The sequence below is a fragment of the Pelobates fuscus genome, chromosome 8, assembly GCF_036172605.1.
Source record: "Pelobates fuscus isolate aPelFus1 chromosome 8, aPelFus1.pri, whole genome shotgun sequence".
Taxonomy (NCBI): Eukaryota; Metazoa; Chordata; class Amphibia; order Anura; family Pelobatidae; genus Pelobates; species Pelobates fuscus.
Window position 1 is genome coordinate 158746449 of NC_086324.1, and position 7379 is coordinate 158753827.

A 7379-nucleotide genomic window follows, 5' to 3' on the forward strand; every position below is an offset into this window, starting at 1 on the left:
CAGTGGTGGTGGATGTGGCAATACCTAGTGACTATACCATCAGGAAGAAAGAACATGAGACGGTGGACAAATACCAAGGACTGAGAGAGGAGCTAGAAAGGATGTGAAAAGTGATGGCAGTAGTAGTCCCAGTTGTGATAGGAGCACTTGGGGCTGTAACCCATGAGTTGAGAGACTGCTTTCAGTAGATCCAGGTCCAAGACATCTGAGATCGCTGTCCAGAAGAGTCCAGTTCTAGGAACAGATACTGCACAGAACCCTCCGACTCCCAGGCCTCTGGTAGAGGACCTGAGAATGAGGAATAAATATACCCCTCTGGAAGGGTGCTAAAGTCTTTTTTTTGCATATACAAGTGCAGCTCCAATGTCCACACAGAACATGTGATCTTAGCTTTCAAACTTTTACTGACTGGAAATGTCTCTATGTTGCTATGTACAATTATTTTCATTGTTAAATTAGTATAAAAGATTCATGTGATAGGATCGATCACACCCAAAATGGATAATTCTTTTTTTTTTTTTTTTGTCTTTTTTTTTTATATTCTTTATTTTTTCTGTGCAAGATATAACAAGCATGCCTGCGATGCCACGACGGCAGTTCCAGGCAATTTGAATACAAACATAGTTGAACATTTGCATGGCATTTAGAGAAAAGGCACAATTTTATAACGTTTATAGTGCAAGCTGAATATAGGCTAGATAAGACCGCCTTATATGGTGGGTCGCATTGAGGTCAACAAGCTTGAATCATTATACATATTTTGATTCTGGAATACATAAGAGTCAGCTTTCAAACATGCATGGGTACTCTTAGCTGAGGGGGTCAGGTTCGCTTAACTATACAGGAACAAACAATTAGGTCATATTGAGCAGAGACTTCGTATGAGTGTGCAGTCTAGCTGTACTATACAATAGGCTCAGGTATATGGACATTTCACATTCTATGTTAACTGTTCACTAAGTGCTACTGCTGGTTTGTGAAGGATTAACAGGGTGAAACTGAAAATTAAGCACGGTTTGCATAAAATTGAGTAGAAGAATGGCCCTGTGCCCATGTTTTCAGGCTTGTGAACGATGCTAATGTATGCTGAGAGAATAGGGCCACTAAGCTATGCAAAGATTGTATGTGATGTGTAGATAGATTGCACTGTATGCATATAGGCTATGGGGCAACAGAGAACAGGTAACAGTACCACGTCTTGCCTACAACATAGTGTAACATAGCCGTACAGCCTAAGCATAAGAATTGACTGCTTTATCAAAAGTTAACTGGGTATTGAACCACTAGGAGTCTGTCTTGTATCTATGCCAGTGATAAGCGCCACTGTCGCCCCTTGAGTGAGAAAAAATGTACTGAGGGTTTTGCAGCTTTCACTCTGGATGAGTCCGCTGGTCGGTAGGTCCATGCTGTATGAGAAGCGTGTGGAGCCGTGTAGCGCAGAGAGTCGGTCAGGGTTCGGTAGGTTGCGGTCTCGGTGGGGGTGGCATTATACATCCGGGTCATGGTAGCGGTTAACAGTGGTGTCTGGCAACAGTCCTTCAGTCCTGGGCTTGGGTTGGTCTGCTCACCCCACCCCGATGCTCGGGAATCAATAGGCGTAGTCCTGCGGTGATGTCGGGCCAGTGCACCATGGATCAATCCTCCAGGCCTTGCGAGGGGCCCGCCATGCGCTTGTCAGAGCCCAAATCTTCCCCGTGTGGGGTATGGCAGTGGCGCCGGGTGTTTTCACGTCGCTTGTGGCGGGGGGTTGTCTTTCGTGGCGGGCGATGCGCTGGGTTTCTGAGTTTTGGCCCTCGGCCCAGGAGGGCTGTGTTTGCGTGTGCTTGTGGCTGTGTTTGCGTGTGCTTGTGGTGTGAGTGCCCTGAGGGTGTACCTGCATTACTTGCTCCTTTCCCCCTCTTGGTCTCCTCCTGCTCCGAGCTTGGATGGCCTCGGCTCGGGATTCCAGCTGTGCCCAGAAGCGGGCAAAGAGCTCATCCAGCCTCTGTTCCAGGCTTGTGTTTGTCGCTTGTTGAGGCTGCTCATTCAGCTTTGGCTCGAGGTGTGCGTCCGCCATTTTGGTGAACCGCATGGCTGTTTAGGCCCTCTCAGCGGTCGCCACTTGTTGGTGTTGAGGGTAAGTAGGGCAGCCGGGGGGGACCGGGATAACCCCCACCGGTCCAAAGGGGGGGGGGGAGATCAGGTCCTGCAGCAGCCTTCTCCTGCTTGCGAGAGTTCGGTCTGTGGCAGTAAGACAGGGCGGCGGCCGTCCACCCCGTCCTCCGCTCTGCTAGGCCGCACTCCGCAGAGTGTCTCAAATTCTACCGGAGCGTCAGGATGCTGTTAACGGAGTAGGTCTGCAGCTCCTCTAGTGTCCCTTGTCCAGGTTATAAATCAGTTTGCCGTGTATTTTAGCGGTATTAGTCGAGTTTCAAGCTTTGTGTTGCAGGAGCTCTGCAGGCGTGCGACCAATCGGCTCAGCGGTACAGCCCCGCCTCCCGGATCATTCTTTTTGAGGGCCAGAAATGCAGTGATCAGATTATTTTTATATATGTGAAGTGCATAAAATCTTGACATTGTGCCTGCATAAGTTACAGTCAGAGTCCATGTTATTAGCATGTTTGTTTGCTGTGTAATTACATTTGTGTCAATACATTTTTACCATGCCTCCATCATTAAAGACTATATTGTGTATTATATACAAGCTGCTGCTATCATAGATAGGTAAACACAGCCAGAAATTGTGAGTGATCCCCTACTAAACCTAGATACATTTGCTTTAGAAGGAGCAAACGTGGTCTCCCACACAGTACCCTGTATTTGGCCATACTAAATCCCAGTAGGTTATAAACAGATTTGTAGGGGGGCGGGGCCTGACAGCCAAGATGGCCGGTCGTGCTCTCTAAGAGCTCTTGCACTGGAGGGCATAAAACTCGACAATCCTGTAAAATCCTACCAAGCCAACAGCCCACGGTGCTCAGAAAACGACACAGAACCACATGAGGAACAAAACGGTACCTGTCATGCACCGCAACGATACACGAGCACACGAGCCGACCATGCGGCCTATCTTGCAGCGGAGCCTGAAGCCTGGGGGAAGCGGCCGATCGCCCGGCACGGGACCCGCTGCCAAGCGAGAAACACATGTTGCCCAGCTTACCCCCCCCCTGGACCGGCGGGGGATATCCCGGTCCTCGCAGGGGACGATTACCCCCACAATAAGGCACGAACAAGCGATAATATTTACCAAAAAACGAGGCTGTTAAGGCCCAAACAAGATGGCGCCACGGGTGCGACCAGTGTCAAACAGCTCCCCTGTAAAACCTCCTGATAGCACACTGGACTTCTTTGACCAGCTCTGCACTAACCTGTGGGCTAAGCTGTACAATAGGGGTCGGATCTTCAAGCTGGCGAGGAAAGAGGCGGCGGCATGGATTCGCCCTGCCACCCGACGCCTCCTGTGCGGATGCCCGCCCTGAGACCTCAGAGCGGCCCTTAAACAGAGACAAGGTGGGAAACTGGAGTGGCGGGGAGCGGAGACGGACCTCCCGGGCCCTAACACCAGCCCTCGCACAAGGCGGCACAGGACCACCGGGTTCACCCGACCCGCTCAATGCTCAGCGGTAACCGAAGCCACCGACCAACAGAGAACGACCCAGCACATTCGGACTCACGCTGTAAGCCCATATCACACACCCATTATATCTGGGGCAACCCAACATCAGCAACAAGGTACGACCAACCAACCCCATCAACCCACTTACCGATCCCGAACGGGGACCCAGAGACACTCTAAAGGGGCATCAGGACTTTACCTGACTGGCGTGGGCTGAACAAAGAATGCCTTACAAACTGTCTGCCTTGAGGACAATCATAATAATAACAATAACATTTTAAAGTCATTGCCCACCCCAAATCCTCCGCCATCCAACATTATCACTTCCCCACATATCGAATCACAAGGCAAACCCATAATATATAATATAACATGGTATAACAACACGTAAATATAACATAAACAAGATCCAACCTTTTCCACACGATCCTGGCAGGGGTATACCTCGATACCCCTACACCACCCGGGTTCTGAGCTACCAACAAGCTCGAAACCCACCAACATCTTACCAACAGGTAACCAGTCCATATTAACCAGCCAAATAACTACTCTTGCTCTTCTCTTCCCTAAGCAGGCCCGTTACCCCCTTAACCTTCCTTATACCAGCCCGCCGCTGTGACCAAACGGGCAACACTTAACCCACGCCTAAACGGAGGTAGGGAGGGACAATATAGACAGTGGTGTATCCTGGTTTTGTGCTGCCCTAGGCATGACAAAACACAGGCGCCCCCCCACGCCAGCCCCCTTTCCCCCCTACCCCACCTTCTAAATACACACACATTCACTGACAGACACGCATACACTAGCTAACAGACATACACACTCACTAACAGACACATTCACTAACAGACACGTATACACTCTCACTAACAGACACACACATAGTAGCACACTCCCTAACAGACACACTCCCTGACATACACAGACTAACAGACACACACACACTAACAGACACACACACACACACTAACATACACACACTCACTAACAGACACACACTCACTAACACACTCACTCACTAACAGACACACACACACACACACACACACTAACAGACACACTCACTCACTGACACACACACACTCACTCACTCACTCACTAACAGTCACACACACACTAACAGACACACACACACACATTAATACACTCACTTTTTTTTTTAATTCAATCCCCTGAGCCTCCTTTGGGAATGCTGGAGGGGGGTTCTCCCTTTCCAGGGGGGCTGCTGGGCGGTCGGGCGGACAGGCGGGCGGCACTGGCGAGGGAGCACTGATTAGTGAGCTCTCTGCTCAGCTCCCTTGCGCGCTGCAGAGTGATGCCGGGAGCCGGAATATGACGTCATATTCCAGCTCCAGGTGACCGACATCACTCTGCGGCACGCGAGGGAGCTGAGCAGGGAGCTCACTAATCAGTGCTCCTATACCAGCGCCACTCGCCCGACCAGATTTTTAGTTAGCCGTCAGGCTAACAAGACATTTGCCTGGGCATTTGGGGGGGTGCTTTTTTTTCCTCCCCCTGGAAAGTGCCACCCAAGGCAAATGCCTTGTTTGTCTCATACGACCCTGAATATAGATCCACGTCCCGAAGCCACTGAGCGCTCCCCAGAGGAACCACTGGCGTCCAATGAAGCCCTGGCCATGTATCCAACACCTTTGGGGACCCTGCCCTCAGGCCCAGCTGTGACCTGCTCAACGCCAGCAGCCGAACTCGACGCGTGCCTCCTCCAGGCACCCAGGGATCTGTTACTCTGTGACCTGCCTGGCACCGTGCGTGACCCTGTGCGATCCCTGCACCCAGTTGCCCCAGGACCCTTAATCAAAGTGCGACCCTGAAGGTCCGCCTGCCTGTGTCGCCTCCCAACAGCAGGCCCTGCGCCCCTCAAGGTGCAGTCAGAAAGACCCACCTGCTGCCCACTAGCCCGGGCCAAGGTGACATCGGCCACGGCAGCCCGAATGTGCCGTACCAGCACCTGTCCAGTACTGCCCAACGGTGCACCCTGCACATCCACCCCAGGGGACACCTGATGGGAAGGACCCTGTGGCCTGCACCCAGTAGCCACCCCGCTGCCAGCCTTAGCCCTCACACGGGAAGGCCCAGCTGTGCCTCCAAGACCCAGTGGAACCAAGGGACCCTGAACAATCAAGGTGGGGGCTGATGTCAACCCCAGGGACACCCCCAACACCCAAGGGGCCCACTGCGCCTCCATCTACCCTGGCATCAGGCCAGGAAGGAAATGACGCCCTGGCAGACATGCTATGCCCCCGTGGGGCCTGTCGCCTCCTGCTCAGAGCTCCCACTTGCCTGCACACTGTCGGGCCCTCCAAGGGCCAGGTCAGGTGTCCCACCAGCTCCAGCCTCCGCCTGATATTTATCCCAACCTCGGGGGCCTGCAATCCAAGCGCGGCTCCCACCGCACTGGGAGTTGCGCTGCCTGGCAGTGAAGGGCCTGCCGGTCTGCCTAAGCTCCGCTCCCACTGTCGGGCATGTGAGGCGGCCGGCGGGGCCTGCTCAACGCCGCCAGTGTCGGTCCCAGCACACACTCGGCAAGCCGCAGCTATACCTGTCCCAGTCCCGGCACCATCCAAAACCGCAGGACCCAGGCTCAATCATTGCGGAGGTCTCCGCTGCCGCGCCGGACCCTGGCCCCCTCGGCCATCTTGACCCGCCAGCTCCAGGACTACTCCTACTACTACTACTACTACTTCTAAAATGGCTGACATTTATATCAGCCCAACCCCTAAATCCTAACCCACCAATCACCATCAGGCTCCCCCTAAGCCTGCCTCCAAGCCCTGTCAAGGCCCCCTCTGCTAAGCTGCGCTTTTCTTCTTGGGTTTACATCACTGTCATGTGACAACAGACACCAGACTCTTCAAGTGTGTGATGCACATCAGAGGGTTTATTCTATAAACATTGAATTGTAAACTGAATGGAAAATTATACCTCCCAAGTGACCCTACTTAGGAGTGGGAGTCCCTATTTTGGGTTTAATTCTTTACATCCCTCTTTTCTCTACTAATGTACCACTTTTCTAGGAGCTCCATATTGTTGGTGTGGCTAAGTGTATCTTTCATGGTCTTTAAGCCAAGGTTAAAATTATAATATGAATTGTCACTATTTTACAGGGAATCTAAAATTTTTGGCAAAAATTGTGGAAATGTAGCTATAAGTGACTAAAATCTGCAAAATCCTCTTTAACAGCATTTTTTAGCTTTCCCTGCTACAGAGGACAACCTTGGAATGTTTTAGAAAGACAACATGTAGAGACCTTTTCCTTGGCTTTATAATTTAGTTTGAATGATATTGTAAACTAAGGATGGTCAAAAGGTACATTCGTGTCCAATGGCTGCTTAGAAGTACAATGCCCAGAATGCATTTCCTGCCTTAAAGAGGAACTGCTTCTTATGAGACCCTAGGTAGACAAGACAATTGTACTGAGGAAGGAGGTTCAGTTCCAAAACATTTGTCACTCATGTAGGCTTTTCAAATCAACTCTGAACCCAACTGATCTCCTGTGACAAGCAGTTTCCTGTCTTTGACTTTATGTGATCATAGTGCTGATGGGGAACAGTAACACTGTTTCACAATGTCATTGTTGAAACTTGTAGTTTTGTCGTTACCTCCTCTGTCCATATTTTGTGCTTGTTTTATTTAGAGAGAGAAAAAGCAGGAGTTTCAAACTGTTTCATCCACCATATTTCGCAATGTATCCCTTCCATATCTCCCCCTAGGTGCCCACCGCAGAAGTAAACAGGTCAACTTGAAGAGTCCGTGTAAAAATGCA